Source organism: Bubalus bubalis, chromosome 9, assembly GCF_019923935.1.
Source record: "Bubalus bubalis isolate 160015118507 breed Murrah chromosome 9, NDDB_SH_1, whole genome shotgun sequence".
Taxonomy (NCBI): Eukaryota; Metazoa; Chordata; class Mammalia; order Artiodactyla; family Bovidae; genus Bubalus; species Bubalus bubalis.
Window position 1 is genome coordinate 33,482,244 of NC_059165.1, and position 10,659 is coordinate 33,492,902.

The window sequence follows — 10,659 nt, forward strand, 5'->3', positions numbered from 1 at the left end:
TAATTTAAAAGTTATAACTTAAGAGCCTTCTCTGGTGGTCCAGTGGTTAAGACTCTGAGCTTCCAATGCAGTGGGTCGGGGAGTGTGGGTTTGATCCCTGGTTGGGAAACTAGGATTCCATATGCTGGGTGGTGAGACCAATAAGTAAATAAATAATAAAGGTAACAAGATTTTCTTCTCTGAGTAAAACACTACTACTCAGAAATTTGGTCAGGAAAGAAAGGCATCACAAGATGTGAAGGCATTAGTTTAGAAGCTGAAGATTAATTGTAAAGGGAAATTGTTCTAAGCGAGGCCACAAAACTAAAGCCCTGAAACATTCTGGAACTTTCTGAAAACCAGCCACACTTCCTACAAACAGACTAAATTGTGGTTCTATCTCAAATATTGTAGTTCTTTATTCTTGACTCTGATTTGATAGCTTACAATAAAGTCAGCAATCGATTGCGCTAGTAGCATGAATCCTGGAGCTTGGCTGTCTGGGCTCTATCCACACTCTGCCTCTTACTAGCTCTTTGACTTTTGGCAAGTAACTGAACCTCCCTATACTTCAGTTTCTTCATCTGTAAAATGGGAATAACTCTAAAGCCTATGTCATAATGTGGTTAGATTAGTTAATGTTCATAAAGGGGTTAGAATAATGACTAGGTTATAGTAATACTACATCAGTGTTTAGTGAATAAATATATGACATTAAAAATTACATTGTCTGTAAGAATCAGTTAGGCACCTATGCTATTCCAGTTCATGGGAAATACGATGGACCAGGCAGAATAGCTCACGTCTTTGGAATGTTGAGCTTACATTATAGAGACAAATTACAGAAATAGGCGTGAAAACAGATAAGCAAGATATTGTTTAATGGAGCTAAGTGCTGTAAAGAAATGTGTGTTAAGTGATTGTGATAGAGGAAAAATTCTGATTTGGGAAGGCTCTTGTGGGACCAAGGGGTTGGAGATGAGAAGCTGTGAGAAACAAGATGAGAAACAAGAACCCTTAAGAACTCAGGGACTGGAATCCTTGTCCTATTTCGGGACAGAACAGATGCCTGAACAAGGAGCATAGAGAAGGATGGGAGAAGCAAAATAGTGTCAGAGAAACAGGCATGGGTTCCACTGGCCAGGGCTTGGAATTTGACTTTTATTCTAAGTCCAATGGAAAACTATTGCAGGATTTAAAACCAAGACGCACATTGATCTAGTTTAACTGTAAATAAGCTCCTCTGTTTCTAAATGATGACTGAAATTCAGTGCCCCGTTGTTTGACTTTTTTTTTTTGGCATTGGCTTATGCTTTTGACCTTGCATTGTACCCTGTTTTTCACTGAAAAACACAGGAGATACTTGCTGGAAGCTTTAAATATATCTGTCACTAGCAGATTTTTGCCTCCTAATGGCTTGGTAGCTGAACTCTTCTAGCTATACTTAAAACTAGCTATATATATATTTTTTCCTCTCACTATATTTCATTCATCCAAATTTTGGGTGATCATTCTCCTTTAGTTTTTCAGTAACTCCTGAGTAGGACCAGCTGTATACATTAGCTGTAGGCAGCTACCTACATTTTTAAGTTGTGTGTGGAGGTGGGGGGCACTAGCTACCTTCATTTTTATGATGTGTGTTGGGGGGAACTAGACAACTTTTACATGATATACATCTTCTTTATTACTAATCTATTGTGATGCCTACTGTTGTTAACATTAGATTGATCTCATTTGGTTGCAAAGGCTAAATATCTGAGTAAACAGTGAATATTTTACTGAGAAGATAGAAAAATATTATCAGAGGATAGCAACCTGAGAGAACGAGACAGGGAGCAGGAGAAACTGAATGGAACAGGACTTCTAGCCCATGGTCCCCGTCCTATAAAAAGGGTTTATCTATGGGATATCTGTTTTTGTATCCTGCCTTGATCTACACATAATTTGAACCTGTAAGTGGATGTTCAAACTTTACATTTACAATTACTTTCCAAAACAATTATACAATTCTATTTATCCCATCCTATTTTAGATGAATTCTACGTATTTCTACTAGTACTAATCTTATTTTCTAAATTTCTGAAAAAAAAATAACTGTTGAATTTTAAAAAAACTGTCTTGAAATAATAAGGGAGGCATATAACATTAGGAAAACACTCTTCAAAACTGGGACTTAAGGGGACAAAAAGCCAATTCAAACAAATACCCTTTGTGCAAAGTACTATAATGAGGAAAGTGAGAACAGTAAGACAGGGCCCTTTCTTTCCAGGAGTTAGTAATGACATTATTTTTTTAGACTCAGTGTCTTCATTTCCTCATTTCATTTGACTCTCTCTGGCTTTGTAAACATTAGCTGCTTGCTTGCTTTTAAAAAATGGTGAAAGTGATAGTCATGTTCAACTCTGTGCAACTCCATGGACTGTATGTGCCTCTGTCCATGGAATTCTCCAGGCAAGAGTAGTGGAGTGGGTAGCCATTCCCTTCTCCAGGGCATCTTCCCGACCCAGGGATTGAACCCAGGTGTCCAGCATTGTAGGCAGATTCTTTTACCATCTGAGCCACTTAGATATCTTTAAAGTTTGGGGCATAGTTTGCTGGTTGGTTGAGGTTATTAATCGTAACATTCAAATATGTAGTATTTAAGTCCAGGACAATTCTGTTTCTCCAGTAAAACCAGGTAGTAGAAACCACATTTTCCATGAAAAATTCCTGTTCAAAGATTCAATAAGGCACCAAACTGTGAATATGTTGGACTTCTAAACACAAGTAAAACCAAATTTTATACCAAAAATAGGCTGAAGTTAGCATTTTTAAAAAGTAGCTACTGTGATCCTATCAGAATGTTTTCTCTGCACTCTGTGTCTCCAAATTCAATAATTACTATCATTCTGTCTTCTGTGTGAACGGGTTTTTCCTTAATTTTTAAAAGTCCTTTGCCACTTGAATATCCATTTTGGAAAAGCAATGTTGGTTAAACATTAATATAGTTCTTTGGTATGTTCCAGCTCTAACAAGAAATTAGGGAGCCTTGTTTTTGGTTTCCAAGTATTTCTCTATTTAGATGAGTAAGCTGATTAACTGCACTCATGTATTAGCCTTTTGAGGTATATGATTTGCCACAGTCTCATGCCTTTTAAAACCTTGATCTCTTTTTTCTTCTTTTCAGTTTTTATAATAAAGACACTTATTTCTTTAAACTTAAGCCATAGAATTATGTGTATGTATAGTGTAGTTTCCCTGAGTCTATGTTAAATTAAATATTGACTTTGCAAGCTCTGTATCATTTATTATTTACCGTTCTCAATCTGTGGAATTTATTAAAAAATTGATAAGAATGCCTGGTGGTGAAATCCCCACAGGTGTCAAATTGGATGACCCAACCAACCCAATTACAAAATTGACAAATCTATGGGTACTTCGATAAAAATGACACAATTTGATTTTAACAGGGACTGATATTTTTTAAGGACACTTTGAGACATTTTCTTTGAAGGAATAATGTTCTTCAATTTTAGAAAACTATGAGTTTTTTTTTTCTATTCAGAAAATTGCTTTCTTGTGAGGCTTGTTAGCCTTTCTGTTCTTTCTTCCTTTTTCTAGAAGTTGATTTCTCATTCTTCTGCACTTTAGAAAATGTTGGGAGAGAATTTCAAGTATTTAAAAAAAATATTTTTAGCAGATTTACCTTTTGTGCAAAGTGTCAGACAGTTCAAGGGGGCACCCTGAGCTTTCTCACGTCTTTTGTAAGTGGAACAGAATTTCATTCCTAAAGAACAATTGCTCACATTACAAAAATAAGTCTCCTACGTAGAAGCTCTTGCTGATATCCTCCAGAGAAAGGATAAAAAATAAATGATCCTATAACCTGATTAATCTACTCTCTCCCCTCACCAAATCTAGGGCTCTCCTGAAGGTTGAAATGAAGGGTAAAAATGCTTTGCAGTTTCCCAAACAGTTTTTAAACTTCTACCATAGGACTGTTTTCTAATTTAGTTTCTGTGAGCAGAGGTCATATAACAAGTCAAACAAAATAGCCTTAAAGGTAGTGATTAAAATATTTGCCACAATTCTTAAATACAATGTTAAGAATATGGATAGCCTCAGTTAAAGGAATGTGGGGAGAGAACTGGTTACTTTCAATTCTACACAATTGTCAAGAAAACCTTGTTTCCTCTATCACTCAATCTATCTGTTCACACATATACAGCTAGTGCAGTTTCTCAAGTCTAGCTGCACATTAGAATCACTTGTTGAGCTTCTAAAACTTAGCACTCCTGGAGTTGCAGCTGTGGAGAATCCACTTTAATTGTCCCACAACCTAGAGCAAGCATCAGTATGTGTTAGCGTCTTCCCAGAGGACGCTATGGTGCAGCCATGACTGAGAAATACTGGGTTAGACTGACACTCTTCCTCTAAATGTACCCTTGAAAACAACCAAAAAGTAAAATTATTAGGAAGAATTTTCCTTTCCAATGAAAACGAGACTTGTCTGGGAATGGTTGGTGTGTGCTTCGCTGGCATCTATTTTTTCTAGATATGCAATCACTCACTCCATGTTTTTATATTCATCTCAGTATCATTATTGGGGTTGCACAGAGTCGGACACGACTGAAGCGACTTAGCAGCAGCAGCAGCAGCAGTATCATTATTAGTAGTAGTATCACAGCTCTGGAAGCCAAGTTTCAATTAATCAGTAAATTGACAGAAACATTTAGACCCTATGCTCTGTGGATAATTCTGAACAAAAACGTTTAAAACTTCATCTCTGACCTCAGGGTACTTACCCAGTTTGTGATGAAGATAAACAGGCTGAGGAGTGTAGATGACAAGAAGAAAGGAACTGACTTTATGCAATGTTGCATTTGTAATATTGAGGACTGAAGAGACCAAAAGCCCAATAGCCTCTTCTCAGGTGGCAGGAGGAGAAGCAGGATACTGCACATTCAACCCGTGCCCAGAGGCACCAAGGGGGTGGACAGATCACCTGAGACCGCACTCTGGCCCAACCCACGGATTAGCCCTACCCACACCCCATTTTAGTAACTGATAACCCTCTGGGAATGAACAAGGAAATCTGTAACTTGTTTTCACTACCATGTGCTGCAGCAGGAGTACCAGTAAAGCCTTGCCTGAAATTCTCATCTACCCTCTCATCAGTTTCTATTCATTACAGCATTCAAGGACCTGCTTTAGTAACAAGGTCATAAATAAATACAGGTGATGTCTGTTAAGTGTTCAAGTACTCTGTTCTATCATTGAAGACATTATAGCCTTAAATTCTTTCAACCTAGGATAGGTAAAAAACTTTATGTTCCTCCCACTCCTGCTTTCCAGGTCATTCAATACTCAATTATAAGGAACTTGTGATAGCAAAGTACCTGCCTATAGCATGCCTTTTACAGTAGGGAAGGGCTGTTTTGTAATGAAGTGTCAACATACCAGTAATTGGCAGCAAGGTGTGGTTACACCTGTGTTAACTACAGAGCTTAGTAATGCATACATGCTCAGGTGTGTTTACACTCCACTCTTTGTGACCTCGTGGATATAGCCCGCCAGGCTTCTCTGTCCATAGGATTTTCCAGGAAAGAATACTAGAGTGGGTTGCCATTTCCTACTCCAGGGGATCTTCCTGATCCAGGAATCAAACCCACATCTCCTACCAGGTCCTGTGTATTCTTTACCACCTGGGGAGTCCAGAGCTTAATAATAACAGGTGGTTAACCTTTGAAGAGTAGTGCCTATATGAACTGAAAATTTTGTCATAATAAAATGAATTTGAGCATTAACTCTGAAATCTGATTCCCTAGACTCTAGATTTCCTATTTCTGTGTGCTCGGAGTGAGAATTCAATCTTTAAGCCTCAGATTTTCCTATCCCTAAAATGGGAAATATGATAGTACCTATTTCAGATTTATTTTATTTTATTTTTTTTGGTAAAATCACATTCTGGAATTCATATCAAGTGGTTAATGGTATACATGATACATGTGAATCCTCAAGAAAATGCTAGTTTATATTATTTTGCTGCCCTGGCATTATGATTATATGTTACTATGAAGTGAAATGTTAGTTGCTCAGTCGTGTCCAAGTCTTTGCGATCCCATGGACTGTAGCCCAATAGGCTCCTCTGCCCATGGAATTCTCCAGACAAGAATACTGGAGTGGGTTCCCATTTCCTTCTCCAGGGGATATTCCCAACCCAGGGATTGAACCCAGGTCTCCCGCATTGTAGACAGACTCTTTACCATCTGAGTCAAACTGGGAAACCCATATATTAAATGCATAGTATTAAATATGCCTCAGTGCATCCTGGTGTACCCAAGTAACAAAATAAATTGCAAGTGGTGAAATTTAACTAACAGAATCGTTATTTTGAAAGCTATTAATATGTTGGTAGAAAGCCACACACAGTGTAACATAATGTTGAAGATGCATAAATGACAAAATGTGTTTCATAAAAATGGAAACACTGAGTATTCTTACCATCTACTGCTACAAAGTGGCAATATCACCTTTGGTAATGTTGGCAAAACTTGAATGGTAGTCAGACTGTTGGAGGAAATTAAATTTAAAATGTTAATGTTAGCTTTTATACGTGTATTTTAGTGATTAAGAGTAATTCCATGAGCAAGAATTAATGAAGACCACTTAGGCGTTCCATTACCAGAAGTTTATGGAGTTCTATAAAGAATATTTTGTATTTCAAATCCAAATACTAGATACAGTGGAGGATATTTCAATATATCTTAACAGGAACATTTATTATTAATCTAATATGTAATTTTAATATGTTGAAGGATCAAAACTAAAACCAAGGGGAAAATTTTCTATTCAATCAAGTTCATATCAGGAGTACTCTCAAAGTCCATCAAAAAGCTAAATGTATTTCTTCAATAAACAGTTTCTAGAGATAAATGTAACATTCCAGATGTCCAGAACCTCTTTAAATATTGAGCTATGATTATACCATACTTAAGAGACTGAGACACTCACAAGTGTGACTGGTCCAGCTGATGCGAGAAGCAGAGAAAGTCCATTTCCATTGGTGAGTAGGCAAGAGTTTGAGGATAAATAGTGTCTTCAGATTAGGCCTTTGAAACATGGGCCATGGCACTGATCACAAGGGTGAAAAGTTGGAGTGGACGGTCGCAGAGCAGATTTAAATAAACAGAGGTTGTGTGCATTTAGAGGGGGATGGTTGAGGTTCTGTGGAGGGCTATTTGAACAGAGAACACAAAAGATGAAAATGAGATTGTCATCAGACCATATGGAGCTCTTCACTGTGGCTTCAGGGACAGTGCCATAGAAAGTCCTTGATTAAAGATGCCAAAGATTGGAGTCTGAGTCCTCAAGTTTGTTGTTTAGTTGCTAAGTCATGTCTGACTCTTTGTGACCCTATGGACTGTAACCTGCCAGGCTCCTCTGCCCAAGAGTTTTTCATGCCAGAATACCGAGTGAGTTGTCATTTCCTTCTAGAGGGGATCTTCCTGGACCAGATTTCGAACCTGCATCTCTTGGGTCTCCTGCATAGGCAGGCAGATTCTTTATCACTGAGCCACCTGGGAAGTCCTGAGTTCTTACGTACATTACCTTTAACACTAAGAAATCTGGACAATCATATGATAGATATGCAATAAGCAACTGATGAATGGAATAATAAATAATGAAGGAAGTTATCCAAAAAAAAGCATCATGGAGAAAGAAAAAGTGAAATGGGAAAAATTCAAATTGATCCAAAGGAGGTAGAAAAAGGACACTATAAGTAAGGAGAGATATATACAAAAATCATGAATACAGATATTTAGAAACAATTACTTTATTCCATTTCCAGGTGGTCAGTTTCACCAAAAGTTTTCCTTGATACTATCAAATAATTCTCCAATAGCATTTGATCAGAAGCAGTGTGTTTTAAAGTGCCTCAGAGGTAACGTTTATGATTTGAGTGAACAGATCTTTACCAGCCACTACTGACTTTTGGGGAAGGAAAGGAAAAATTATATCAAAAACCTTACTTATTTAGGCATAATATTTGACTCAGGTTTTGCAGGGATCCAGATGAAACAAACAGCATGGCAAGCACAGTTTATGAATTTTCATTTTGCTTGGGTACGCTATTAATAAAACTTTCTCTCTGGTCGATTCATTGCATGTCCTATCTATCAATACCAGACTTCCAACATGAATGCCATCAACAATAAAAGAGTGATCACAATTTCACAACTGCTTATAAACAGATTATAAGCTTTTCTTTGGTAATAAATTACATAGATGGCCTGTGACTCTCTTAATATGTACTGTGTGTGAAAGAGTGAGAGAGAGAGAGTTTTCCAGAAACCAGGATAAGAATTAGGAGATTCATCTTAAATGTCTATGTTTTGCTCACAACTTAAAAATGCAGAAGAAAATCCATTATATAAAGATGTAAGTAGGAAACTTCTAAGAGAACAAGTGCAAGAGTCTAATCTTTTAAATCCTCAAGGAATTATTGCGTGGCTCCAGCTACAGATGTTTAAGGAGAGAGGTGAGTTTGATGCCTGGCCTTTCTACATGATTCTATTTTATTACTTCTCACTGTATGATAAAAGACCGATTTTAACTCACTTAAATCCATAAAATGGGAAATTCATCTCACCTCAGCTGATTCATTTCCTTCAAAGGAAACATTTTTACCATAATGCTTTTTGTTGTTGTTGTTGGGATAAAACTGAATTCTTAAGGGAATCATTTAATTCTACAGAGAATTTTGATATTGGGATAAGGTCTCAGACTATGCAATCAAAACTAACAATAACGTGATTAAAATAAAATAACCAATATGTTATTTGAAATTACATACTCATAGGAGGATTCCAGGATGTGAATCATCAGTGCTTCAGAATTTTATCTAAGAATAGATTACTAGGAATTAGGATAAAATTGCACCTTCTAAAGTAAATTATAAAGAGCGTTTAGCTTGACAGGCACATCCCCCAAATTTAGCTTACAATATATGATTTTGTGAAGAAAGTACAACATACTCCAGTTGTTACCCTAGAAACAAACATTTTAAAATAGAAATTAGTTTTTATTCATGTTGGTTTTGATTGCTTTAGGCAACATAGTTTTAGTTAGATAAATAAGAAATACCTGAGGATATCTATGAATATTCTAAAGAAAAACTGAGTGGCCTTTTCTAAGTTCCTCAGTCAGATCGGTTGCTCAGCTATGTCCAACTCTTTACGACCCCATGGGCTGCAACACGCCAGGCTTTCCTGACCATCACCAACTCCCAAAGCTTGCTCAAACTCATGTCCATCGAGTTGGTGATGCCATCCAACCATCTCATCCCCTGTCCTCCCCTTCTTCTCCTGCCTTCAATCTTCCCCAGCATCAAGGTATTTTCCAGTGAGTCAGTTCTTCGCATCAGGTGGCCAAAGTATTGGAGTTTCCGCTTCAGCATCAGTCCTTCCAATGAATATTCAGGACTGATTTCCTTTAGGATTGACTGGTTGGATCTCCTTGCAGTCCAAGGGACTCTCAACAGTCTTCTCCAACACCACAGTTCAAAAGCATCAATTTTTAGCACTCAGCCTTCTTTATAGTCCAACTCTCACATCCATACATGACCACTGGAAAAACCATACCTTTGACTAGACGAACCCTTGTTGGCAAAGTAATGTCTTTGTTTTTTAATATGCTGCCTAGGTTTGTCATAGCTTTTCTTTCAAGGAGCCAGCATCTTTTAATTTCATGGTTGCAGTCACCATCTGTAGTGATTTTGGAACCCCCCAAAATAAAGTCCGTCACTGTTTCCACTGTTTCCCCATCTATTTGCCATGAACGGATGGGATCAGATGCCATGATCTTAGTTTTCTGAATGTTGAGCTTTAGGCCAACTTTTTCACTCTCCTCTTTCATGTTCATCAAGAGGCTCTTTAGACATTCTTCACTTTCTGCCATAAATGTGGTGTCATCTGCACATCTGAGGTTATTGATATTTCCCCCGGCAATCTTTACTGCAGCTTGTGCTTCATCCAGCCCAGCATGTCTCATGATGTACTCTTGCATATAAGTTAAATAAGCAGGGTGACAATACACCACTTTGATGTATTATATACTACTGAAGATTAGTTAGGTATTGATAAAGTTCCATTTGGAGCCACTTTATTTTGTCAGTAAATAGAAAAAAAGTGTATAGAAATCATATTTATATTTTTATGTTCATGGTTCTCAAAATAGAGATAAACTTAAAAAAATAGGTAACAGTGTCAAAGTTTAAAATGATTCTAGTATTATATTTAAAAATTGAGTTCTAGATTGGGTATGTAATTTGGGCTCAATTCTGCTAGCCTCAGTTTTGATGTCTACATAAGAGGATAATACTGTTAAGTCTTATGTTGTTCTTGAGAGAAAGACGTGAGTTAAGACATGTGACACATGTCGCAAAGCGTCTGGCTCATATTAAATGTTCATAAATGCTATTGTTACTATTAAATCAATGAAATATAATTTGTTTTTATTCTACACTATTTATAATTACTTCCATATTTTTGGAACAATCTAATATATAGAAAAAAGTTTTCTATATACTTGGTAGCAAAAAAATATGTTGTTTTATGAGTTCAAAGTGGATATTGAGAAAAAAAAGAAAGGCTAAATCTCTGTATTCTTGAAACCACTCAGATTAGATGGGCCATGGAC

General features: G+C 36.9%; 1 long non-coding RNA gene across 1 annotated transcript in view; it reads right to left on the reverse strand.

Moving 5' to 3' along the window:
* The window catches only part of LOC123335009, a 69,583-nt gene extending 64,429 nt beyond the window's left edge, over window positions 1–5,154 (reverse strand). The window contains exon 1 of the long non-coding RNA XR_006553222.2: window positions 4,764–5,154. This is a non-coding gene — a long non-coding RNA (uncharacterized LOC123335009). The remainder of the gene's footprint in view (window positions 1–4,763) is intronic.
* Between the last annotated feature and the right edge of the window lie 5,505 nt (window positions 5,155–10,659).